General features: G+C 46.1%; 1 long non-coding RNA gene across 1 annotated transcript in view; it reads right to left on the reverse strand.

Annotated features, from left to right (window-relative positions):
• The window catches only part of LOC129666778 (uncharacterized), a 29,806-nt gene extending 3,185 nt beyond the window's left edge, over positions 1-26,621 (reverse strand). Inside the window, exon 1 of the long non-coding RNA XR_008718652.1 lies at positions 26,552-26,621. This is a non-coding gene — a long non-coding RNA (uncharacterized LOC129666778). The remainder of the gene's footprint in view (positions 1-26,551) is intronic.
• Between the last annotated feature and the right edge of the window lie 1,116 nt (positions 26,622-27,737).

Below are 27,737 nucleotides of genomic sequence, written 5' to 3' on the forward strand. Positions count from 1 at the left end.
AGAAAGAAAGAAAGAAAGAAAGAAAGAAAGAAAGAAAGAAAGAAAGACTGTGCTGCACAGTACTGACAGAAAGCAAAGTCTGTGTCTGTCTTGGCCACTCAAGCTGGATGATTAAAACATGGTTAGGAGAGAGGGGAAGAAAGACGTAAGACATTCCTGTTTGAAGTACAACCCTGTAGGGTTTCAAAGCCAGTTTTTCCAGAAGCCTAACTGATTGGCACAGTCTCAAACCTCTGTAGGTGATTTATAGTCCCCGGCTAAATTTGTAGCGCTGCCAAGAAGCTGTGTGTGCAAATCTTAGCATTCACAGAAATGGGCTGGGTGTCCTTCCGTGTGCGGGGCTCAGAGAGACTACCCTGCCACTAAAAAGGCTCCTTGTTCCTCTGCACCAAAGGTGGGAGGCCCTGGATGGTCACTCCTCCCCTTTCACTGGAAATCCCAAGTCACTTCATCCCCATGGGGCAGTGGATGCCCTTGCAAGAGGGATTTTTGCCGTAGTTACTCTGTCCCTTACATATGTAGCTTCCCTGTAGGGATCCCAGCAATGCTGCCAATTCAAAACCAGGGTGTCTAAAACCCAGAAACAGCTCTCTCCCTTTTAAGCTGAAGGAGAGACCTTTAGGGAAGAGCCTGCTGGACAGGTTGCCTACCCAGGCTGCCTGTTCTTTTTGCAGAGGTTGGCACCAGGTCTCTAGCACTCTCCATCTTCCCGCTCTCCTGCTGAACCCAGGAGTTCATCTCCACCCGCGCACTGGGCATCTGATTTCAAGGCCTCATGCTGGTACTGCACACCGTCTTACCAAAAGGCTCCTTAATCTGTTGTAGTCAGGGTTTTGAAAAATATTTACTTCATATGTGTATGAGTGCTCTGCCTGCCTGAAGGTGTGTGTGTATGTGTGTGTGTGTGTATGTATGTATGTATGTATGTATGTATGTATGTATGTATGTATGTGCATTGCATGCATGCGTACTGCACAGAGAGGCCAGAATAATCAAGAGGCACCAGATCCCCGAGAACTGGAATTACCGATGGTGGTGAGCCATCGGGTGGGTGCTAGAAACTGAACTCCAGTCCACTGCAAGAACGAGTACTCTTAACCACTGAGCCATCTCATTAGCCCTTTATTTTTTTGCATCTCTTCTCTGCAGCGGGTCCCCAATCATCACACACCATCCATGAATTTAAGTGGCAATGAGATATTTTTCTGTTGTGTGAAACATCTCAGCAAACAAACTCCCTGTAGTACTTAGCCTATGTGCCCTCAACACAGGCAGGAGCTCTGTCTACTGTATTGACAAGAAGCTGTCAAGCAGTTACCAGACACGGGAATCTGTGCCCTGACCAGTGTCCATATGGGTCATCCCCCCGACACACAATACTGGGCCCTACTCAGGGGTCCCTGGGATGTCACTGTTTCAGGTTCAGGCTTAAGATAATCTGTCATCTAGACCAAAGACTGAGAGCATGGGTGGACAAGAGAAAGGAGGAAGATTGGCACATTCACAGACAATCACTGAGAGCCTGGAGGAAAGGATGCATGGGAAGCTGGGAGGTGAGGAGAGACCAGTTCACCAGAGAAGGCTTAGAGCAATGGAGTGCAAGTGTCACCACGGAGCCCCGAAGAACGGGCAGCCCTGTCACTGCCAGGTTCACTATTCATGCACATCCCTCCAACGGCCTGGAAAATCTGTTAGAAAGAGGTAACGGTGGACAAGCAAAGTACGGGCAGGCCCCTGCGTGGCTGCATGGGGGTGAGGAAGAGCAGCGGGTAGAAAGGAGGGGCAAGTGGGATGAGTAGGTGACTGGGAATTCCGTACTGAGGTCCAGAAAGGAAGCTCCTCATTGGCCTGCTTAGCCTGAGTTCATGCTTGCCAGGCAAGCTGCTCAGTACAGGCAGGGGAGCCAGGAGGTCGTGTCAGCCTTGGAACAGCAGCTTCATACTAGATGGGCCCCATTCCTGAGCAGTCTAAGCCTAGGGGATGGCATATCTCTTCTGGATGCATCTGGTCACGAGGCTGATTATGGTATCTAGTTCTCAACAAGCCCGGAAAGCGCCACCCGGTGACCCCCTCGGACCGAGACCCTGACCCCTCCAGCCCTGCCTCTGCAGGTCGAAAAGACTTGGGAAGAAATGCCTCAGAACCCCTTAAGAACTCCAGGTGCTGGAGGTGCCCCTCGAAGGGCTCAGTGCTTATTCCCTTGCCCCGGTGTCACACTCATCCTTCAGCCCAGCAAGCTGAAGCATCCCAAGCCAGCAGCTTTGGGACAAGTGTGGAAGAGCTGATCGGACACACACACCACCCCCATGGAAGGGACATGTGCTGTTCATCAGCTCCACGTGTTTCCTAGAGAGCCGCATTTGGCCCCCTCCCCTCCTGCCTACCACCGGCAGCGCCACCCATGTGTAGACAAGTGTTTGGGGATCAGCGGGAGATTGTAAAAGAAATAAAAGACAGCCTCCACCCCAGAAAATGTCTCATCTGGTTGGGAGAAGCAGAACATTCACAGATGTACAAAACAGCTTTAAAACACACTGTGGAAAGCCTCAATGGGAGCCTGAGTGGAAGGGCCTCCTTTTGTGGGGCACACAGCACAAGCCCACCCTCTCTAGATTAGACACCTGCTTTGTTTGTTTGTTTACAATCCAACCTGATCTAGAAAGGGTGTTGATGGGAATTACTCATGGAAATGAGAACTAAAAATAAGTGACAAGAAGCTTTGTTCAGTTTCTCTAGTCCTTGCATATAGGGTTTTATGGCTTCATCACATTAGTTAATAGGCCAAAATGCACATCTTCGTGAAGACCCTGATGGGCAAGACCATCACCCTGGAGGTGGAGCCCAGTGACACCATGGAGAATGACGGCCAAGATCCAGGATGAGGAAGGCATCCCCCCCCCCACTTGCAGAGGCTCATCTTTGTAGGCGAGCAGCTGGAAGATGGCCACACCATCATGGTAAGCAAAAACAAAACAAAACAAAACCCCTAGAAATAAAAGAGAAGACCAGAACTCAGGGAAATAACACAAAAATGCCAAATTAAAGTCATCTCATGCTCTATAGATCTGCTTGGAATCTACGTTTTCTTTTGCCTTGTGAAATAAAGACAGGTTTGGTATGTAGCTGTCACCGTCCATGTTGGGGGGTGGGGCATTGAACCCTACAACCTTGCTTAATCAAACCTCGTTCCTGTGACACGAGCATTTGCCTGAAGGGGACGATAGATGTAAAGGGTTCAAGCCAGCCCCAGATCTGCTGAGTAAGAGGAGTACTTTAAGAGGAGCTCATCAGGTTCACAAGGTGACTCCGTGGCTAAGAGCAGATGTTGCTCCTTCAGAGGACCTGAGTCTGGTGGCTACTGTCGCCTGTACCTACAGTGCCAGGGAATCTGTTGCTCTCTTTTGGCCGCTGCCAATGCTAGCACACATGTGGCAAACACATGAAGCAGACATATAGTAAAAAATAATACTTATCTAAAACCCCATTCTAAAGGTTCTTTCCATCAGAAATTCCCAACAGGGGATCTTGAGGTGCAAGAGCTATTCATGAGGATTTTTACAACAAACTAGCAAGTGACTGACTGTTACAGCAACTCTTAAAATAATGAAATCTATAACGTAACAAACAGCCTTCTAAGCAGAGACTCTTAAACAAGGCACCAACAGCATGATTCATAAAAGAGAAAATATGAAAGTTAGACTTCATCAAAATTTACTCCATTTACTCAATGGAAGACCTTGCTTAGAAGATAAGTCAAACTGGAGTTTGGGAGAAAACATTTGCAAACAATATCTTCCACTCAGTTCTGCAGCTGCTCAGAGCTGTGGCTCAATAGTGGGGTGCAGAACTAGCCTCATGGTTGGGTGAGGTCTTGGGTTTAATCCCTAGCACTCCCTAAGCACACACACACATGAACACACAAACCTTGAAATATATTCAACAAAAGATTAATGGTACCTAGAATACTTAAAGAATCCTGCTTGCCATTGCCAGGTATGGAAGGAAGGAAAGAAGGAAGGAAGGAAGGAAGGAAGGAAGGAAGGAAGGAAGGAAGGAAGGAAGGAAGGAAGGGAGGAAGGAAGGGAAGAATGAAAGAATTCTTAATACTCAGCAGAAAAAAAATATTCAGTTAGAAAATGGGAAAGAGATAGGAGCAGACATCCAGCAAAAGGGGAAATGGAAGGCAAAGAAGCCTGTGAAAAATATCCATCCTCACAAACCAGCAAGGAAATGCAAAATTCAAACCACATGATCGTATCACCCATCAGAACAGTTAACACAAATAGCTGTGAGCCCACCAAGGGCTGCGAGGAATGTCTCTCACGCACACTGTGTTGGTGGGAATAAAAACATCACCCACAATGGGAAATGATTTGGCAGTTTGTCACCAGAGTAAACACACCACTGTCCCACAGCCAGCTTTACAACACTGGGCATTTATCCCGGAGAAATGAAGACTTGCATTTGCACAAAAATGTATACACAAACATCCATGGCAGCCTTGTCCATAATAATCACTAAGTAGCAACAATCCAAGCATCCTTCACGGGGAAAATGGTGAAATAAACACCAGGGTATTTGTATAGCAGCATGTGCTCACCAGAAGAAGAAGAAGGAACTATTGAGACATAGAATCCCTGGCTCTTAGGGGAACTACGTGAGTGACAAAAGTGGCTGCCAAACTGCTGCATCTTCTATGACCCCATGTTTTGAAGCAACACTTCAAAAGGACAAAGCTATGAAGGTGGAGAACAGACCCTCTGTAACCAAAGGCAGGACATCACTCAGATCAGGAGTGTGACTGCAAAGACAGAGCAAGAGGGAGCTTTATTGTAGCGAAGGGACAGTTTTACACGCACAGGCATGTGAGCACATACACACACACACACACACACATGTACACATGCATGCATACATAGCACGCAAATATATGCACATATGTGCCACACTCAGTACACATACCACACACATGTACACACGTACGCATACATACCACACACCTGCACACACATGGTTTGTCCAGATCTGGTGAATTGGGTAAGCTCCTTAATCCAGTTCACAGTACTGTGTCATTGTTAGCTCTCTAGTTTTAATGTTTCATTACAGTCATAAAAAAAAAAATATGAGCAGCTGGTGATGAGCTCATGGGACTCCTTGTGACATTTTACAGTTTCCATGGATTGATAGCTATTTCAAGAAAAAAGTCTCCTAAATATTTCAGTCTAAAAACAATTTAAGAAAAACCGAAGATAGTGTGATTTAAGGTCACTGCTGTAAAGTTCTCTGAAAAAACAGACAAATGCTACCACTGAAACAGCAATGGTGATGGCAGTGTTGGTGCTGGTGATGGTGATGGTAGTGGTATTGATGGTGGTGGTGATGATGGCTGTGGTGGTGATGATGGCTGTGGTGGTGATGATGGCTGTCGTGGTGATGGTGATGGTGGTGTTGATGGCGGTGGTGGAGGTGGTGGTGATGGTAATAGAGGAGGAGGTGGTGGTGAAGCTAAGACATTCTGATTCTTGACTCACACCCTTACCAATTTCTCTGGTGTAAGTACTCCCACAGTTAGTGGTGACCCATCTCAAGCTGCCACTGGGATAAACACTGGCTCTCAGAGCTCTCAGGAAGCAGCAGAGGTCGCTTCCAGCACCCCACTGCTTCCTGATAACCAAAGGTGGCCCTGGGCCACAATGTCAATGCAACTTGGTAGAATTATTTTAAACTCACTTTCTTGAGAGGGCAGAACCATTGAGGCTGGAGCCTGAAGGTTCTCAGGAAAGGGTTCTGACACAGCCCTCCAATTGTCTTCTCACCACAGGCTGAGCACTAGTGGAAGAGGTGAGCTCAAATGTACAGCATCAAACCACACCCAGAGCAGAACACCAGCCTCCCCACCCAAGTTGTAACCTAACAACCCCGCTCAGCTTCCAAGCACAGCTGCAATCAGCCACAAGTTAGGAGAGTATGGGTGAAGACCATCAGCTTCCTCCAAATGCAAAGGAGGAAGAGGCTTGGAATTCAGTGTGAAGTGGTGTCACTGAGCAGTACGGGGAGGGAATCAAGGGCTGACTTTGTTGAGGCTTCCTGACCTGAATCTTCTCACTGTCCATAAGCAGCTTCTGCTCCCAAGAAGATGGTCACTGTGCCTTCTACCAAACTCTGCTAATATACAAATATATATATATATATTATATATATAATTGTACATAATATTATATATATACATATATATATATTATTTTTTCAGAGCTAGATTAACAAGCCCTTGAAATACAGGCCCCTGCGGGACATTTGGCATCCAAAGCATAGCTCTGAGCCTGGAAATCAGAGACTGAATCTTGCATTTATTCATTTGTCTGAACCCTCCTACCAAGATCATCTGCCTAGGCTATCTCTTCACAACATCCCAGAAGCAGTCTGAAAGACTGTTCCAAGTCAATACCTATTCTCCCCACCTCTAAGCAAGAGCTTTCGGAGGTCAAAAGTTGGGCCAGTTATCATGGCAAACAGCTTTTACAAAACCTGCCTGCATGGTGTTCTTTTTTCTCAAATCAAGCTACCCAACTTTTGCAAAGTTGATAGTTTTCGTATAAGAAGGGAATTAAGTAAGTACTGCTCACTTACACTGACATCACACACTCTGAGAGTGGCCTGTGCCTGCGTCTGGCTGTGCCCCTCACATGGGCCACCTGCCCTCCAGTACGCCATCTCCCAGCCGCTCTCTTCAATTAATGGTACACCTAGCCTCGTGCCTTTACACCGGAAGGCAGTGCCAGCAGGGTCAGTGAGAGGGAACTAGACATCAGCGGTTCTTGATGCCCTTCTGCATCACCCATTTCACATTTGCTGTTCCAATAGGGGTCCCCCTACCCTCCTCCTTTCCCTCAGCTTGGATGTTTAAATGTATGTGCCAAGATAACAAAGTTCAAAACCAGAGTCACTTGTTATGAATGGCCTTGCGACATCAGGAGCAGAGTTCAAGGCCAGTGTGCACAGCTTGCCTCTTTAACAAGGTGCAAGTTCAAAAAAGAGTCCAGCTGCATACACCCATTTCTGTCACAGGTCCAAAGCCTCTGCGCTTCCCCCGGTTCTCCTAGGAGTTAGCGTAGTACTCGTCACAGAGCTGTACTGTGTATCATGAGAGCTGGTGGGCTGGCCAGCGGCAGGCGCCAGCCTGCTCTCTGAATTCTGCCCTCTGACAAAGCCTCCTCTCAACATTGAGCTCACCATCCTGTTCCAGGAGCTGCCCCATTTCCAGTTCCCAAAGACTCAAGCCCCAGTCACAGGGACAAACTCTAACTACAAGACAGGCCCAACACTTACTGGGAGGGTAGTCACTCACGCCGTGCTTGGGCTGATCTCACACTGGTGAGGCACCTGGTGCCCCGGGGTGATTAATACCAGTCCTTCGTTCAGAGTTAGCAGCTCCAGACCGACAGCCATAGATAAACGAACAACATTCAAAAAAACACTAAAGGCAGTGTTTCTATCTCGGGTCGCTGGAGATAATAGCGACATAGATTGACTCTGCTCAGATACACTGCTAATGAATTTTATATATTAAAGATGTTTCTTCCCCAATACTTTTTAAAAAAAAAAATTGTTCTTAAGTTGTCCATATTTATCTTGATTAAAAAACAAGCCAACTCCTGGAGACAGTAATAGGTTTTATATGCTTAGAAGTGAACATTGCGAGCAGATGGAGGAAGCGGTTGGGGGTGGCAGAGGCCTGAGCCTTGTGTCTCCATCTGAGGGGCTGTTACAATGGATCCAAGGTGTTGAGTAATGGGGCTGCTTTAAATTAGAGGACTGTTGACCTCATCGTTTCTGCCAAAGAAGTGCGGCCAAATTTGAGCTTGCACCTTGTTAAAGAGGCAAGCTGTGCACACTGGCCTTGAACTCTGCTCCTGATGTCGCAAGGCCATTCATAACAAGTGACTCTGGTTTTGAACTTTGTTATCTTGGCACATACATTTAAACATCCAAGCTGAGGAAAAGGAGGAGGGTAGGGGGTCCCCTATTAGAACAGCAAATGTGAAATTGATGCTACTTGTGTGAGGCAAAGCAGAAAGATGAAGTAGGCATGAGAGAAGCCTGGTTCCCACATTTTGTGGATGAGGGAATTGTAACCAGGGAGGCCATACACAAGGAGTCAAGAGGGTTGAGCTTGAGGGCCATATGAAAAAGCCAATCCCAGCAGCTAATGGGTCTCCCCTCCTTCCCTAGCTCAGCAGCCTCATGCCCCAAAGAGAGAAGAAAGAATAGGATCAGCAAGCAGCACTTGGAAGTTACCTGCTGTAGGAAGACAAGATGATCAAACACGCATCACATGGCCGATTTGGAGCCCAGTATCTCCTGAGAGGAAATGGCCAGCTCATGAGGATAGAGAGGTAACAGGTAGGCAGTTACTAGTCACTGGTGGTTCTGAAATCCAAGACATCCAGGCAATCCCTCATTCACTCCCATTATCGAGGCCTGTCCATATCTAAGAATAAAGCCAGTGCTGACATTGTTCAACAGTGTCTTTTTGTTGTTGTTGTTCTCAGACCGCAAATGTCGACTTGACTGTCTTCTGTGATAGCTTGCTCCATGACACCAAACTGCAAATTATCATTGTGGGAATCTGTTTGTCCATCTGCTGCAGCAGAATGATAATTTGACTTGGGAGCTTGTCACGTGGCTGAGCTCATAGTGCAGCAACTGTAAGGGGGGGGGCAGAAAGCAGTCAGCTATGGAAGATTCTTACAGTAGAGCACTTGACCAAGGTCACACTGAGTTAGCCCAGGCTGGGACAGCAGCTGGGCCTCTTCGCGCTGGCTTCCAACAGATTATTTCTTTGTTCTCTGTGAAACACCAATGAACAGCGGGAATCAGGAGGAATACCCCTTTCCCACAGCATCACCAAAGGTTATCTGACACTGGCTGTTTATCCTAAGCTGTAACAGTGAGGAAAGAAGGGCCCGTTCCCCGAAGAATTCCTCACTGGACTCCTGGACTTGACTGACAGCCAGGCTTTCACCTCAGTACTGTCGAGGCCACAGTCCAAGATCACGCTGGCATCTGCTGTTCATTGGTAGACAGTGCGGACGGAGGCTGCCATCTTTCCTTGCAAGCTGTCGGCTGTTCCCAACGGAACCCTTCTATTCAGGCCTACGTTTCCTGAAGGAAGCAGAACTCAGGACACCAGGTTTCAACCTTTTCCGCACAGAGACCAAAGACATTCAAACCTTCCTTCCGGTGGAGAAGCGTGCACTTCCGGCTCAGCGCCCAACCTCTGTGGAATGCAGACCCCCAGGCCAGCAGTCAGTAAGCCAGCCCTGTTTTAGGCCCTCCCACGATTCTCAAGATAATGTAAATGCTCTGTGAATGGTGGCCGTAGTATTTTGCTTAGGGAAAACATTCTGTGCGTGGTCAGTGCAGATATGCTTTTTGTTGTTACTGTCCAGGTTTTTCCTCCAAAACAAAACCACAGTCCTGAAGCAACTATAACAACTGGTTGAATCTCAGTCACTTCCAGCTGTTGAGCTCCAAACAATCACAGGTTGCCATCTGAGCAGACCATGCCCAGATAAAACCAGCCCAGCACTCACAGGCACCTAGATGTTTAAGTGTTTGCTTTAACAACTACCCTGATTTTTCAAATACTGGGGGACCTAATCCCATTTCCACACAAACATGATGGTGGCTTACAGTGGAGCAGGGTGGCTGTGGAGGAGGATAGGGGAACTGGCTGGGTTAGAATAGAGGGGGCCGGAAAGTCTCCCTGTAGTCAGCTGTTCTCCTAATGTTTCCTGAGTGCTGTGAAGAAAGAGATGGAACTGTTCAGGCTTAAGACTACACAAGCCGCCTGAACATCCACAGCTGCTATATCTGAGGTCAGAGCCAACCCTGTCCTGGTGGCAGACTCCTTAAAGGGGTGAAAACACAGAGGGGCACAAGGCTGGGCACCGCTTATCACACAGATGTCAGAACCAAGCAAAACTCAACCTTAAACATTCGGAATGCTTCAGTGCAAAACTAATGCCCTAAAGGTCTAAATAGGCCAGGGATTTAGAGAAGGCTAAAGCAAAGGGGGGGAAAGGAAACCAGAAGACAAGGTATGTGGGAGAAGTTGAATAACCGAGTGGGTTTTACAGTACAGAATGATTGAGCAGAGCTTAGAGACACACATGTGAAGGAAGCCTGCAGCTGTAGGACCCAACATGGCCCTGGGTGCTGAGGATTTATGTCCATATTTAAGCCACATTACCAAACCTCTGGGACATATTCAGCTGGCAGGGTTTCCTTTTACATACTCTGATGTTTATGAGGGGTGCTGGGATTAAAGCTGATACTCATCACTCCCTCCACCAACAACTGTTCCACTCATGTTTGCTCATCTGTGTTCTGAGGCCCCTCTGTTTTTCCAGTGCTCCCGGGCCTATGAAGCCAGCACCAGTCCCCAGCAAGTATATGAAAGGGACAGAAAGAATAAATAAACAGTGTTTCATATACTGCTGCCTGAGGTCCTGCCTTACCTACCTTGCTATTGCCATGACAAAATACCATGTCCAAGGCAACTTATGAAAAAGTTTAATTTAAGGCTTACACTTCCAGATTGTTAGAGTACATGACCATCATGGCAGAGAGCATGGCACTGGGCAGGCATGGCACGAGAGCAAGAGCTGAGAGCTCACAACTTTTTGTTTTTGTCTTTTTGTTTCTTTTTTTTTTTTTTTTTAACAGATCTTGACTTGGGTTTATTTGTAAAAACAGCATAGGACACCGGTCATCTGTAAATAGTGTGTAGGTAGGTGTGTCACAGACAGAGGGACTTCTCTATATCTGTCTTCACTTTGGCAGAAGCCTTTCCTATGGGGCCTTCACAGGAGTCTGGGCACCTTTGGGAGCCTGAGCTGGGACAGAAGCCTGGGTCTTAACTGGAGCTGTGGCCTCTGCCTTCATTTGAACCGTGGGCTTTCGTTGGCAGAGCCTACAGTCCTTAGCCATGTAGTGTCGAATCCATTCCCAAACTTGGGGTGAGTGATGAAAGCCAGACAGCCGAGTTTGTGACTGGGGCCCTTTTGCATCTTTGGCTTAATGGCTTCAGGCTTCACAAGGTCCTGAATGGCCTCTGCTCGCACACTCATTGCCTTTGTGTCATTTGCCTGCACCTTCTTTGGGTCTTTCTTGTTGTGCTTTTTGGCAAAGCCCATGTTCCTCAGGAACTTGGGGTCCACCCCCTTAAGAGATTTGTATCTTTGTTACCAGGGTTTCCTGATGCCATTTTTGTGCTGTTTGCAGGACTAGCTGTGCATGCTGTGGTTCTTGGACTGGGCCATGTCTGCATGGTAACCCATAACTCTCGGCTCCTGCAGCACCTGGGACTGGAAGAGGGAGAACTCACATCTTGATCCACAGCACAAGGGAGTCAGAGTTAACCGGAAGGGTATGGGCTTCTGAAACTTCAAAGCCCACCCCGAGTGGCACACCTCCTCCAGCAAGGACTTCCACCCTGATCCTTCCCAAACAGTTCTACCAACTGCTGATCACACACTCAAATACATGAGCCTATGAGGCCATTCCGATTGGCCCCACCACAGACTCCATCCCTGTAGTCCCTGAACTCATGCCATGCTCTGCTAACAATCTCCCTGCATTAAATTTTTCCAAGTCAGGCACAGTTAGTAGTTCTTCCAGGGTTTTGGGGCCTTATTGCTCCTTTTGTAGGAGATTCCTGACATGCTGTCAGTGTTACTAAATCTGGCTTCCCTGAATAGTCTGAAGGGATCCTGTGAGAACCCCTGTTGCCCGCCTTACCCTGAAGCCTCAGACAGCAAAACACTAAATCTGCTTGTATAGCTTTATAATCTGAGCGTTGTAGTATTTTTGCTCCAGCTTCATTCCAGTTATAGAGGGAAGTCCTTGCACCTAGATGGAAATGGGTGGATACCAACAATGAATGGGCCGGAGATTTTCTTGGTCCTCCTGGCAGCTAAGACTTCAAAGCAAAGGGAAACTATGGGAAAGAAAAAATGGCTGGCTTTATGCATCCATAGCACCTGAGACCAGTGTCTGCTTCAGTTAAGATACATGATTCAGGAAGGTCCAGGACAACACAGACCAGACCATAGAGGACAGAAACTGTCCTCTAACAACCACTTGGCCCTAAGAACCATGGCAACAGATGGAACAGTTGGAAGAAAGCCAACAACATACGTGTGCTCTGCTCTAAACACCATACTGCCTCAGCAGTAGGAGGACAAGCAGGACGGTTTAAGGACATCGCTCGCTTTCATATTCTTGATTGACCCAGGTCTTGGAGAAAATGTCCACACCCCTTTAGGGTAGAATGATTCAATATACATCAGAACCTCTCTCCCTCCTCCACAGAGGATAAATGGATCAGACCTTCCTTAGTGGATACCTAACACCACAGACGGTACCCAAGTCATGTGAAACGCTCCGAGAGTCATCTGATAAGGGAAGTAGGCACTGAGTTGCTACTCAGCAGGTGGCACCTAAAGTGTGTATACAATAGAGGAAGGATTGAGTCACATCCTCTGCATAGTAAGAGAGTTTTGTCATGCTATCCAGAACAACAAGGAAACCATTTTCTTCTCAAATTTTCCATATAATGCTATGTTTAGGCTCCTGCTGGCTGTGGGCTACTAAAGCTTCAGAAATCAAACTGTAGATAAAGGAGTAATAGTATATTTGTGTCACACTGCAATCAAAGCAGTGTTGCCAAAACAGTGGGTTGTCCCATGCTTGATGTCTCCGAGGAGGTCTCAATATATGGATCCTCCCTTCCTGCCTTGGTACCAGCCAAACTGAATGGACACAGGGACCAAACCATCATTGCCATTATTGGTAACAGCCTCTCTGGGAGGCATTCCTTGCCATGACAGCTCAGTTTCCTGCTAACCAGATCCCAGAACTCAGCAGACTTCCTGCCTCCCGGTGAGCAGGCCCTTCCCCACCCCCTCCTGCCCAGCGACCTGGCAGGGCTCCTTTGGGTATGACTGTGGTATAAGGAACTCTGGTCCTGCAGGCAGTGTGCCCTTTCAGAGAGAGGTCAGTCAGCTCTCACATCCAAACACCACCAAAGCCAGTGACCCTGTGAGAAATTCTGTTCCGAGAAAGAAAAAGAGGAAGAACTCTTTCCCACTGCAGCATCCCAAATGATAATTCTGGAAAGACCCTCTACTAACCATCTTCAACTGAGAGGAACTCAGCCTGGAACCCCATCTTTACTGATCATGTGGCCAGGCAAAACTCATACAGACTCCAGACACTAATTTTATCACCGGCACCAAGGTGATAAAAGGCTTTAGACTTTTCCTGAAACATGGCCAGAGTGTCTCCTTCTTCCAGGGCACTCCATATTAACTTTGTCTTACAAACTACAGGAAGTGAAACCCAACCAAACATTTGTCAGACAGACAGAGAGAGACAGAGACAGAGACAGAGACAGATGATTTGCCTCTGATTGACTTTAGGATGCAAGGATTTATCCTAACTTGAGAAGTATGAGTGTGTGTGGGGGGGGGGGGCATTTGTTAAATGTGAATGCAATTTCAAAAAGCTAAAAAATAATGACATCTTGCGAAGCAAAACCAAACTGACGGGGTTGGGGATTTAGCTCAGTGGTAGAACGCTTGCCTAGCAAGTGCAAGGCCCTGGTTTCGGTCCTCAGCTCTGGAAAAAAAGAAAGAAAACTGACTTTCCTCAGGACGCTGAAAAGGCACTCACATTGTTCTACCCCTTTGGGAAATAGGTCTCAGCTCTGGCCTCCATCTGTTTCCACCAGAGTTCAGGCGTGGTGGTATTACTCTCCACACTGTCTCCCTTAAGCTGGGTGCTAAAAACACCTGCTGCCTGTTTCAAGCCCGGGGTTGGGGGATGGGAGGGTGTGAGTATGTTTCTGGGTCAGTTGAAATGGGCATCTGGAGGAGATTTGGATGCCTGAGGTAATTTGGAAGGTCTTGGCAGCATCAGAACCTGAGTTGGCACCCTGCTGAGCAGGGCACAGTATACACAGGACCTGGTGAGGAAAGCCCTCAACACATAGCAAGGGGCATTTTGGCTCCTCAGCAGGAATGCCCTACAATGCTGTGCTCCTGTGAGCATGAGGACTGGCCTATGAGAGATGTTCCCACTCCACCTGGCCCCCTGACATAGCCTATGGCTGCCGAGCATGCTCTGTCAGCCATGATGACCTCAGGGCACCCTGGTCCTACCCTCCACACTGCTTGGAAGGCCAAGGCCCACACCTTGTTTACTCCGCACAGTCCATTCCTGTCAGAGAATATTTCTGGTCTGTTGGTAAACTTTATACTACACGTCCTCCCACAGGCTTTCACTTTTAAATTCTATTTGACAGTTTAAGATGACAAAGAAAAGGTGAACATTGAGTGTTTCTCTCTTTACATGTCTACATGTGACTCAAATTCTATTCCAGTATCAGTTTCAATGACTGATTAAAGGACGAGTCCTAAGAAAAGCAAGGAAAGAAATATAAAGAAATTAATATCTTAAAGACATCTAAATCTGTTCAGACTCAAATCATATATTTCAAATATATTTTGTAAATACCCTGATTAATTCATGCGTATGATAGTGAAGTTTTGCTACCTTCTGGTAAAAAAAAAAAAAAAAAAAAAAATGTTTAATTCTTTTTAACTTTGTTTTATGAAAATAGACTTTAAACATGCTCCTATTTTAGATCATCTTGGCACTTGAATCTATTTCAGAAACTAGATTAAACATTGTATCCCAAACTGAACATTTGTTACTTTTGGAATGAAGTATTTTTTTTAACATGTATACTTGAAGAGACTCTCCCTTCCCTTAACAAAGAAAATTCAACAGGAGAGCTGGGGCTGTAGAGGTGGCTCAGAGGTTAAAAGCACTTGCTGTTCTGTCAGAGGACCCAGGTTCTGTTCCCAGTACCCTACAGGGACCCTTAACTCCAGTTCCAAGATATCTAGAGCCTTCTTCTGGCCTCTGCAGGCACCAAACATGCATGCAATGCACACACAGACAAATATGTGGAGGCAAAATATCATACATACCAATTTTTATTTAAACTTTGTAAAGTTCAATGTAATAGGGAAGAGTCACCATTTCCGTCATTTAATTTCAGCAAGACATCACATCTCTTACTTCAAGAGGTGATAATGCTGTATCTTACTTGCCTAGCTTCTTTTGCAGCTAGGTTAGTCATATGACACACTAGTGGCCAATGAAAGGAAATACATACTGTTCTCAGGCATTTCTGGGAAATATCTCCCTTTATGGTAAAGAGTATACTCCCTCCATTCTTGGAAGCAATACATATATAAATAGGACGCTTGAAACAGTACCTATTTTTTTTTTCCATGAAAAGCTTTGACTGGGGAAGGTCAAACTGATAAAGACATCAGGGCAAAAGAATAAAAAAATTGCCCTAATAACTTTGTTGATCTCCAGAATCAGCCTGCCACCCCTTCATCCAGAATTATTATATATTGTAAGTTGAAGCCTTTGTTAGTTAAGCCAGTAGGGGTCATGTATCTTATGACTTTTGAACAAAAAATGTTGGGATCACAAAGGTCCTTGTGCCCACAGATCTCCCGGAAACCTAGGAATATTAAGCACCCAGGATTGTCCTTAATCCTGGGAAGGACATATAACCTGTTTTTCCAGAAAGCTAGGAATTGGAAGTAATTGATAGCCGGTGAACTGCATTATCTGTTGGGTCAGGCCATAACAAGCTCGTATGACCAGGACCAGAAATACCTAACAGCCTAAATGACCCTTATATTATCTGTATAGACAGAGGTTCCTCCAAGCTCTCACAACCAGGATCAGAGGTCCTGATGGACCAAGTGACCCTACATTATCTGTATGACAGAGACCAGGCCAGAACCTCCCCTAGGCCCTTAAGCTAGTATGGAAAACCTATCAAGAACCCATCTTCTTGGACAAATGACATGTACCCTGAGTAAAGTTTTGATGTAATTATACTTCCTTATACACTGGAGATTGTATTACACCAAGAGAACGTTTTTTTCCAAATTATATTTGGAATATATTTTTTAATGTTTTTTAATATGTTGAGAATAAACTGCCTGGGATCAGATTCTTTAGAAGTCTTGATCCAAGTTGATGAAGTCAATCTAAACAGAATTTTTCCCATATCTGTATGGTTCTCTTCCCTGCCTGGACACTGCAGGGTCCCCCTCAAAAATAGTCTAATTTTCTCATACTTTCAATTCATGTATGTGTCTGTGTGTGTGTGTGTGTCATTCAATCAAAACCCATTATTTTATTTTCTCTTATGAAGCATTTTTTTATGAACAGGGAATTAATCTTATGAGTATATATTCAATAAGTCATATTTTAGTAAATGTTCTGAAATGTAACTTTTATTATATATCAAATTAATACCTATACTAGAATCCAATTAAGCCTCAAATTATCACTGATAAATTATAATAATAAATACATTGTATTATCAGGCCTGGAGATTGTGGCACAAATGTTGACACATCGTGACTATACAGTCTCCATTTCCTGTCTTTGGCTGCATATTTTCGTCATATACTGGTTTTAGTTGTAACGGTAGTTAGGTTTATGTGTTGCAGTGTCATAAATAAAGATTGAAAGTCATTTTAGTTTTTCTATTCTATATTTTAATGTAGTTTTTGAGATTTTTTCCATTCCTCTTTCATTTCTGTAAACTCCTCCCATGCCCCCACTCCTGTTCAAATTAATGACTTTTTCTTCTTCTTTAATTACTATTGTCTCTCTCTCACACACACAACCTGCCGAGTCCACTTACTGTTATTCCTGTGTACACGTGTTTGGGGCTTACCCCTTGGGACTGATAACCTATCTGGCTGGGCGTGTCTCCCCGGAGAAAACTGACTCTTCTCTCCCAGCAGATCTTGCTGCCTGTAGCTCCCCTTTTTTTTTTTTTTTTAATCTTTGATAGTTTAGATATATTTATTTGGCTTGTTCTTTAATTATTAAAATCAAATACTTTAAGAATTATTTGTTACTTTGTTTTTTCCGACCTATCTTTTTTCTTTTCTAATTAATTAATTAGCCTGGGACCTTGTGAAATAGCCCTTCCTGTGCTGGCCCTGGCATGTCAACTGGTGTTGCCATTATGCAGGTCTTATTTGGGCAACAATATTGCTGAGATTTCTCAGGTCAGCTTCTGAGAAATTTAGCACATTTTTAATTCTACATTTTCCCATTATCTACTTCTTGTTTGCTTCATGAGGTTAGTAAAGTCTGGGATTTAAGACTTGTGTTATGATAATTAAATATTGTTTTATTTTAAACATCTCCCATTTTAAGCTATTTTTGGCACTTGAATCTACTTTGGGAACCACAAACACTTATTGTAAGGTTTTCAGATCTGGGGATTCTAGAGGGGCACGAATATGTGCCGTCCTTGGGGGTGAGAGAGTTATTAAAAGACCTAACAATGCCACAGATAGACCTCTGTGCAGAGGGGGCTTTGAGAAGAGCTCAGGTCCACAAAGTGAGGGCCCCCTCTCCCCGGCTCCAGAGAAAGGGCACCCCAGGTCACGCAGTTGAAGAGTAGCCCATAGACCTTGGTTGGGCTGGACTACAGTGTGACAGGCAGACCTGTATGTCTGTGGGCCATTTCCCTGTAGCACTGGGAACTGCAGAGTCAGCCACAGGCAGAAGAAGAGGCTCCTACATGTGAGTGTGGCCTGGGTAGCCCTAGCCCAGGCCTGACATCATCTCTACTCATGCTTTAAAACAAAACAAAAAACAGGATTGTGTAAAGTCCCAAAGCCTCTTCCCTCTTCTTCCCTTCGATGGTTTTGTCACTTTCAATACCTTCAAGTATAGATGTGCATACTATGCACAAGCTGTCAGAGAAGGCCTTCCAGAGATAAAATTCTTAGATCACAAAAGGACAGCCATTGTTTGTGTATTAATCAGTTTCTCTTGAATGTTAGGTTTTGGGGTATGGGGGGCATCTTTTGTTTGTTTTGTTTTTGTTTTTAAGAAACTACAAAAGGGAAACCTATACAACAGGTCCCAGACTCAGAGGCTGGAGCGAGAAATGAAGTGCTTCCTGACCTCTGCCTCAGTGGCAGTGCGAGTCACTGGAAGTGTGAACGTGCCAGCAAGGAAAACCTTCTCAGGAAGCTTGGTCTCCATCCACTGTGGTCCATGTTTGAGGGCGACGTTACCTGTCAGGCTGAATGTCGGCCTTACTGTCTCAAAAATACTTCACTGGGAAATGAGGAGACCCACGAATGGCTAGTCAGATCAGCTGCAAACCACCAAGTAGCAGGAAGATCTTTCTCATGCTGTACATTTCTGAGCTCTCGAAACCACGGCTGTGGAGCTAAAAATCAACTAAGAAATGCATGCAATCCAACACAGTTTTCCTCTCAGATCCCTGAACATTTTATCAACTAACTACACAGGCCCAGACTTTAGCTCAGCAAAGAGCAAGTCCACATACAACTTCCAAAAAGCAGAAGTCCTGTAGTCAGGAAGGAGAGTGCTTTTCCAGGTCCTAAAACACACACACACACACACACACACACACACATATATACACACATACATACACATACACATACACACAGATATACAGACAGACAAACAGACATAAACACACACACTGCAATCCATCTAAAATTAGAATGTGTGAATTAGAAACTGTTGAGTAGGAGAGGGAGACATAGAAAGGAGAACGCTGACATCAGAAGATAAGGACAAAGCCAAGGAGTAGATGATAAAGCAAGAAAGACGCCACAGGGAGAGAGCTGAGGAGGGTACTGAGATTACAGCAAAAACAAACAGTTCAGAGGTAAAGACCTCTCCTCTGAGGTCTTCAGGGTTTCTAGTGCCAAGGAGAGAGCAACAGGCAAAGATCCCACGGAGTCTCCTCTGAGCACCACACACAAGCAAACACAAAGAGAACCCTCAAAGAGCTCAACACCCAGGCCAAAGACAACCATCCAGAAGGCGGGAATGGAGGAGAGGTCTGTGCAGGAGGGGAGACCAGAACTGTCTGCAGCCGAGTTTTAGGGCAGTTCAGGAACCCCGGAAGGGAGGGTCCCACAGGGAGTGGAAGAAGATGGGTGACTGCAGCTGTCGTCAGCTCAGGTGTGTATAAACTGAGTAAAAACACTCAGTGTGCTGTTGAACAAGCTGTTAGAGATCCCCAAACCTCCACACATTTAAATATTCTTTAAGCTAATAACACAAGCGGGAGTTTTTCTTTTAAACCTCACAGTAGGTATCAAAGGAAGAACTCTAAAAACTTGTTTAAAAAAATACTTGTTAAAGTGGCAAAACAGAACTGTGGAAAAGAAATAGCTCTAGAAAAGGACATGCTGATAAATCCCTGATGCCAGCCACCACGCCTAGAAGGACAGTTACTCTGTAAACTGCATCTTTCAGAGAATGGAATGGTAGATTCCAAGAGAGGCCTGGGATTGGCAGGTAGCAAGTGTCTACTTTCTGAGTTCCAAAAGTCATTCTAGCAAATCATTGGCCTTAATGAGGGGATCTCAGAACCCTGGTTTAGCCTGTTTTGTATCGATGCTATAACATGAGACTTTTGAAGAATGTTTAAAGAGCTGTCTCCTGGAGACCGACTCCTGATCCTGAGTATTGTGACACTAAGGACCTGTGTGTCAGGATTAAGAAGCATGCTAGGGCATTCTGGTGGAGTCTGGATGGCTGGGGAATTTGGAAGAAATCTATCTCACAGGGAAAAGAGAAGAGAGGATATGAACAGATTAGGGAAGAAAAATAGCTTGGGAGAGAGAAGTGGGCAGAGCATCTGTGGGGGGATTAACTTCTTGTGTCCCTCGGAGGATGATACAGAGAACTGTGCTCTGTCTGGAAAAGGCACACTGGAGGAAAACCTGTGCCTGCGGTCACTCATCCCTAACCTCCTTCTATGTAAAGTCCATAACGACATGGGACTAGAGAAATGGCTAGGCTGGTAAGAGCATTTACCTCTCTTCCAGAGCTCTGGATCTCAGCTCCCAGTACTCAGAGGCCCCCACTTCCTGCAACTCCAGCTCCAAGGGATCTGAGGCCTCTAACCTCCATGGTACCCACACTCACGTGCACACATAGCATGTACCCCCTTACCTACACAACCCTCCACCCCAAACACAAACACACAAACACACAGAAAGGGCTTCCAGCCTCCAGGTCATCATAGCCCTACTGAGATCCTGGCTGGCTGAGTCACAGATGCCCTTACCTTTGTATGTATCTGCTTCCACATTGCCTGTGGCTTACGTGCAGAGACATGCTATGGGCAGAAAGCTTCAGAGCCTGGGCTCGGCCCCTCTAGGCCTCCTGGAGGCACCATTGGCCTCCACAGGAAGAGAATCTCTGAACTGACCATCCCTCTCTTCCTCCCACACACCCTCTCTCCTGTATCCCTCACAGGGAATTCCTCAGCAGGGTCCATCCGTAAGCTCAGGATTTAGCAGAGGCTTGGAGGCAGTTTCTGCTACAGCTGAAATCCTCTGCAGAGCAGGAAGCCCAAAAATGTTCTTTAGTTGGTGGTGTAGATGGGAGGAATGAAAATAGGTGAGCTCCCCAAATCATGATGCTTCCCAAACAGTATCTGCTGCACTAATACCGCTTCCCTAACGCACACAATAATGGTGACTTGTTTCCAGCAGGTATCTGCTCACAGCAATACAAAATCTGACCAATGCCAAAGGGTAGCATATGTAAGCTTTACATAACGCACCCACCTTAGCCAGCCTACAAAGCGGCCATGGAGAGTTCAAGTTCAAATTTCCAACTTCCCTCAACACTTTTCTTGTCCTAACATTCTAGATTTGGGGAAAGGAATAAATAGAAATAGCAGTGGAATAAGGCATGGCATACGTTACAACTGGGTGGCACAAGCTGACAAGCTCACTGTGAGATGGTACCCAAAGATGTCCCAGCTGGGGAAGAGACTGACGCTGGGTCTCCCTGGTAACAAGAAAACAACATGATGTAGAAATCTGAGCAGAAAATTGAAAAATCCGATTGCCAAACAGACACATTTAGAACAGAGGGTGCCCTGGACTTGATGCTCTGGGTCCTGAACTCATCACCTGCAAGGTGTTCAGTGCTGCAAAAGGTGGGACATTAGCAGCAATACTTTTGAGCCGACGTAGTTTTAATGGATTCCAAATGAAAGCCCTTGTCTTCTTCATGGGACAGTCTCCCCTTTTAATGCCAAAGATTTACTGGTTGGTGGCAGTAATGTTATCAGAATATGGTTCCCATTCTACAGTCATCAGAAAACACATGGCGAGGATCTACAGACTGCCTGGACACACACGTGCACACACGGAGACACACACGCACACACAAATAACTTCTCCTGAATAATTTGATGATGACATTTGGAATTCATCTCTTAAATATTAAGCCCCTGAAAAGTCCATGTCTATGAAGAGAAGCTTTAAATATTAGACTTCGTTGTTGGCAAAGGTCAAATGCACCCTCTTGTGGTAAGACGGCACATTTGAGTTCCATTTTCAGTGCCTCTGGAGATGCTAGTTTGAAGAATAGAAAGTACCAGAAGAAAAACAATGAATTTATTATGAACTTTTTTAAAATGCTGCTTTGGATCTGCCTTACGGCTTTTGTAATCTCCAATTTGGGGGATGAAAAAAACTGAGACAGAAGCCTTGCGTCACTCGTTCAAGGGAAGCCAACAGTAACAGACAAGGAGGTGACACATACACTCAATGTTCCACCTTCCTATCTGCGTGCAGACCGCTCGGGAACTACCCAGCTGATGCGGAGAAACCAAGAGAGCTAGAGACGAAGAGAGAAGGCTGATCTAACCGTGGAACTCAGGGATGTGGCTGTTCTCCGCTCATGGTGAACCTGCATGTCCCTATTCCACTCTCACCTCACACACAGAGCACCCTCCAGCATGGGAACCAGCACCTGGTAACTACATATTCACGTCACGGGTGAAATTAAAGAGCAACGGCCTTTGGTGGCCTCATCGGAAGGTCAGCAGGTCCTTGTGCTCAGGGACGTCCACTAGTCTCAGAGCATTACGTGCACCTTAAACTTAGCTCTCTGGCTGGGGGAAGGCCGTGGGACCCAACTCAAGCGCAGTTGAACTGGAACGCATTAACTTCCAGATAACTTTGCTCCAGACAAGTGCTGCTAGCAGGAACAGTAAGGAATACCAGTTCCGTGGACTGTACAGAGCCCCAGAAACACCCCAAACAATGCCCTGCTGCTGGTGTGGATGGGTGCAGCAGCCGCTTGCTCCTTCCTGAGGTAAGCATCGGTGAGTTAGGATATGTCCGTCCCCAGGAGCTCAGCTGGTGGAAGTTTGGTTCCAGTGTGGCAATGTTAAAAGGTGATGGGACCTGTAAGAGATACATCTAATGGGGAATCCTCGGGTCATAGTGGCTGGTCTCAGAGGAGGTTTGCATATTTCTCATGAGTCCCCTGAGTCTGCCCTCAAGAGAGAAAATTGTGACAAAAGCCTGAGCCTGACCCTGGGAGTCACATCAGGCTTCCCTAACCCCGTGGTCCCTCTCACTTGCTTCATGAGGCCTTGACTGTCGTTCTGCGGTTGTGCGGAGCCCGGGAATTGTCAGGTACTCTCTTGGGAAGCTTGGGCCTGCTTGCATAAACTTACATGCTTTGAGGAAGAAAAGGGTGAAGTGCAAGATCAAAAAAACTCAGGGCAGCGATGAGGGCCTGGCCTGGCTTGGACAAGTCGGTGGCTGCTTTGTGAGCAGCCAGTAACAGAGGCTGACTCAGAGCTCCAAAGCTAGGAGAGGCAGAGGCAGGAGCCTACTCTTGTCTGGGCAGACAAAATGGCTGCTTCAGGAACAGCTGGCTGCTTGCTCCCACAGATGGGCACTGCAGTGGTCAGAGCTGCAATAGAAAGGAGGGAGAGCCATCTTCTCTGACATACCAGTGAATGGCAGAAGCTCACGGAGGCCAGCAGCATGTGGCTGCCTGGTCAGCAGTCAAGCTGGGGGGGGGGGGGGGGGGGGGGGTAGGAGGAGATTTTCGGGGGGGGGGGGGGCGCCCGTCCCTCCTTCAAAGAAGAGCTCTGAGGGAAGGGGAGCCCATCCTTCCTCCAGAATAAATGAGGGTCATGGTGAAGTAGATGATGCTGGCCTGTTTATTACATGTTAAAAAGGAACTTTCAAACCTTGGGCAGTGGGAGGGGTTTTGAGCACACACATGGTACGCATACATACGTGCAGGGAAAACACTCATACAAACAAAGCAAATAATAAATAAATGAATTTTAATTTAAAAAAGAAAACACAAATAACAAAACTGGCCTATGTTCAGAAAACTGGCATTAATAATATAAGCCGTACTATCCAGCACCGGGAAGTTGGTATAAAGGGTTCTCTCTCATACAGTGTGGATTTGGGCGTAAGCTACTACAGATGCCTGTGCAAAGTTTTGCAGTAAAACCCACTGGAGTCCTAGTACAGGAAGGTCTTTGCTCCCAACCCTCACACTGAGGGATCTAAGCAGTACCAACGAAAGAGCCAGTGACACAGAAGCTCGGGCTCAGTAACCACAGCACAGTCCTTCACACATAGCTAAAGGTGAATGAAGGGCCATGAATTCGAGGAGTGCCCGTTCAAGATCAACCATGATCCAACTGTGTTGGGAATTTTCTCAAGGCAAGAAAATCATGGACATGTTACTTTCAAAAAAAAATAGTTTTTTAAACATTGTAATTAAATGGAAAAAGTAACCACTAAAAAAGCCAAAAGAGATAACGGTATAACATTAAGAAAGAAATGAAGAACAATGTTTGCAAATGGTAAATACACATATAACTCACATGCACTCCTCAAAAGACTGCAAAGATTTTACAAGAAAGTGTAAAATACACAGATTCACACTTTAGAATGTGAATAACTCACACTTTTGTAAAAAATAGATATTTGTAGGTCAACTTGGGGGTCATTTTGATATCTTTGCACAATTGAGTCTTGCTGGGTAGGATAAAGGGCTCCGACCATCAGTGTGGGGTCTCAGCGTCTCCCAGTTACGTTCTAAGGATTTTCTTCTCATACTTTTGTTTTATTTTACTAATATGTTTTATCAATTTCATTAGGTTTATTTTTTATTTAACATTCAACTGACTATTGGGGTATACAGAGATGCATAATGTCAGCTCACAAGTCAATGGCGTTGCTTCTAGATTGCCTAGCAACCTGACATCATCACCTGCTGCCAGAGAGCAAGATAAAGGCTTCGTGTGTGTGTGTGTGTGTGTGTGTGTGTGTGTGTGTGTGCCTATGTCTCTGTGTGTGTGTGTGTGTGAGTGTGTGTGTGTGTGTGTGTGTGTGTCTGTCTCTCTCTCTGAATCTTTCTGTCTGATGTTCTTGGTTTATCTCCTTAATGGGCTGCCGCACCTCTCCTTTCCTCCCCCTTTTCATTACATTAAATCTGTTGAGATGAATTTCTTAAGGATAATAGACAGGACTGGGTTTTTCATGGTTGGGGGGCAGTCTTTCTGGGGGATGCCCAACATCTTAGTGTGATATGAACACAGGTGTGCCAGCTCCTGCCCAGAGCATGGTGCTTATGTCCTTATGTTGTCTTTTGTCTTGTGCAGACAGCATCCTGTTTCTGATTAATAATTTTTGAAGGGATTTTTCAAAAACTCTGTCATATATATGAAAAATTCCCTAGATTCTGAGGCTATATCACACCACAGTATCTGGGGGGAAAAAATGAAGCTTTGGCTCTTTCAAGGCAGAATGTTCTCTTATCGTGCTGATTCAATTGCAATGTTTTCCCTTTAGTGTTTATGGATTGCTGTTTTGTGTGTAGTTTTGTTTTATAGCACAAGCTTTCCTAATGCCACAGGATGAACTGCCAAAACTGTCCAGGGCTTTCCGTGCTTTTAACCGTTTCAGTAGTCTGAGAACTTCTCCTGATAAGACCCTGAGACTCTGTTACCAAACATTTGTGTTGCTATTAAAGATGATTCCCATGATCCAACGCAGTGGTTCTCAACCTTCCCAACACTGCGACATTTGTGGTGATCCCCAACCATAAAACCATTTTCGTTGCTATTTCATAACTGTAATTTTGCTACTGCTGTGAATCATAATGCAAAAATCTATGTTTTCTGATGGTCTTAGGTGACCCCTGTGAAAAGGTCGTTGGATCCCTACGGCGACGGGACCCTCAGGTTGAGAACCAATGACATAAACGCTGCCATTGCGCTACGCTAAAAAGGCAGAGAACCCTCTGCAAATAGAGCGCTTCTATAATTACCTCACTGGGTAGGAATTTCTGAGAGTCCACAATTAATAAAGATGCCCTCACGCTGCACGGAAGTCAGACCTCCGTGCTGATCAAACAGTGTGGGGTCACTTACGTACAAGTGAAATCGCAAGCTTTAGAAAGCCGCTCCGAGGGCGGGATTTCCTCACCCTGTGACCTCACCCAGCAGGCTGCCCTCGGCAGACTGGATCCATTCGCCATGGATTAGGCGAGACCTCTCTCTTCTGCGCTCTGCAAGCGTCAGGCTCCACTGCGGATGGAGGCAACTCGGGAAAGCAACTGTGTCACTCTCTTCAGTTTCCCTTTAGCATTAAAAACCTCATCTTCCAAGAGAAAGCTGTGGGGGTGAGCGAGCTGGGAGTGTAATTTCACAACGATGCCAGTGCAGAAGTCAGCTCATCTCCCTGTGGCCCACCCGCCCGCCTGGAGGACCTTCCACCCACACCGACCACCTCTGGCTCTCATGTAAATGTAAATCATTTGCACAGTTTGGTGCCTAATTTGTCTCCCCGCATGAAAATGCAGACGAACCGCTGCCTTCTTCCCACTGCACTACAGGCTGCAAAGAATGAAGACTCCTTTCTCCCCACCCAAGGCTTTCTTTGTTTACCTTTTAAATTAGAGACTGGCAAAATCCTAGAGTCAAGGGTCTTTCCCTTCCAGAGCTGCACCTCTTTTTCTGTATCGCTGACACAGCCCAGAGCAGCCCAAGTGATCTCTATCTCTACGTATAGAAATTTTTACACCTGACCTCGAGGTGGAGGTCGGAATCAAAATGCAGGCATACTGGGATTCTTGCAATCTGTGACTCATGAGCAAACGCCATTCTTAGCTCCAACCTGAGAAATCTCATTACGCTCTTGCAACTAATCCAAACTGCAAAAGGACTCCTAACCTTTCCGGATAGGGAGACTCCTCGTAGTTAGAACACAGGCTCATTGGCCGGGAGGCCCGGGATCTAGCACTCTGCCTAAGACATACAAGATCCTTAAGGTGTGTTTATCGAGTATGGAGTTGACTCAATAAAACCCCGCCCACTCTCCTCTTCCTCCCTGCACAGCAGCCTCTGGAGCTCTTAAACACTCACTTCATGCTCCCTGTACTCACGTCTGTGTCTCCCATTCAGAACAAAGTCCATGAGGAGCTGTGTTATCGAGGCGTCCCTGGAACCCGGCAGGTGACAGTGAGTGAATGAACCAAGGAGGAGTAATGTGTGCTTCCCTCTTTGGGACTGCCCGCCGACCCCACTCACCGAGCACACCCATCTTGTATTGTCCCACTCCAGGGCCATTCAAGGGCGTGAGCTACAGACAGACACCGTGATAAAGAACTGAACTGAGCCTACCCTCAGGAGGAGGTTCCCATGGAAGAGTAGCCTCCTGCAAGCTAGCTCCTCCCTGAAGGCCTAACCTCCTGAAGGTCCAGTTTCATTGGACTTTAGAAGAAAAAAGTTGTCCTAACTTAAAAATTAACATCTATTTATCCTCAGATCTGAACTCTCTTTTCCCTCCCTAACACCGCAGTGTCTCACCAGATGCATCCTCGCCTGTGAACTGAAAGAGTATCCCATGGGTTATGCAGCTGTGGCGGAATTTCGTAGCTGGCAGGTCACTAGCACTGTGGTCTCCACGCCCTCCCAGGGTCTCCCTCAGTGACCATGGGGCTGCCAGCACCAGGAGATCCCCCGTTTTTCCTGCTCTTTTGTTCCAGTGGGGCTGCCTGCAGCTGCCTGCTCTTCTGAGGCCCTCTTTCATCTCTCAATACTGCTCTCTAGCTAGTCCTTTTCATGTTAAAAGCAGAGAAAGGCTTGTTCAGGTATCTAGAAACTTGCACTTTTTAAAAAAAAAACATCAGATTGACGGTGAGCTGTGCAAAGCAAAAACATTTCATTTCCTATAAATCCATTTTCACTCAGAGTGGGCCGCAGCTAGCCTGCCCTCTGCATTGCATGGCCATACCCACCGCCCAGTGGACAGCCGGGGCACTGCATTCGCAGAATGAAACAGTTCTTGTAAATGAGGTGCTCCAATTTGTTTGAGATCATTCAGCAGCTGGATTCTCTTTCTCACCTGTGAACACTACTGCGCCGCCCTCCCGGAGATGGCACTGACAAAGTACAAGGAGCTGGCAGAGAAGAGAATGGGGGCGATCCTTGTCAAAATCACAGCTGTTCTAATTTGTTCCTTGAAAATGTGGAGCGGGAGAATCTTTTTAAAAAGAACAATTGTGAACCGTCCTAAGAAAGTGTGTAATAACGCCGTGCAGAATCCAAACTGGAGCCCCTGCTTGTGCCCAGGCTCCGTGCCGGAACCTCTGTTTCTGGTTCTCTGATCTCCACATGTTACCATATCCCTACCTGGATTTTCATGGCACAACCTATACTCCTGACGCTCAGCTGGATTAACAAAGGAAAGCTTTTTCCTCCTGAGGCAGGATCT

This window comes from Psammomys obesus, unplaced genomic scaffold, assembly GCF_907164565.1.
Source record: "Psammomys obesus unplaced genomic scaffold, mPsaObe1.curated_primary_1811, whole genome shotgun sequence".
Taxonomy (NCBI): Eukaryota; Metazoa; Chordata; class Mammalia; order Rodentia; family Muridae; genus Psammomys; species Psammomys obesus.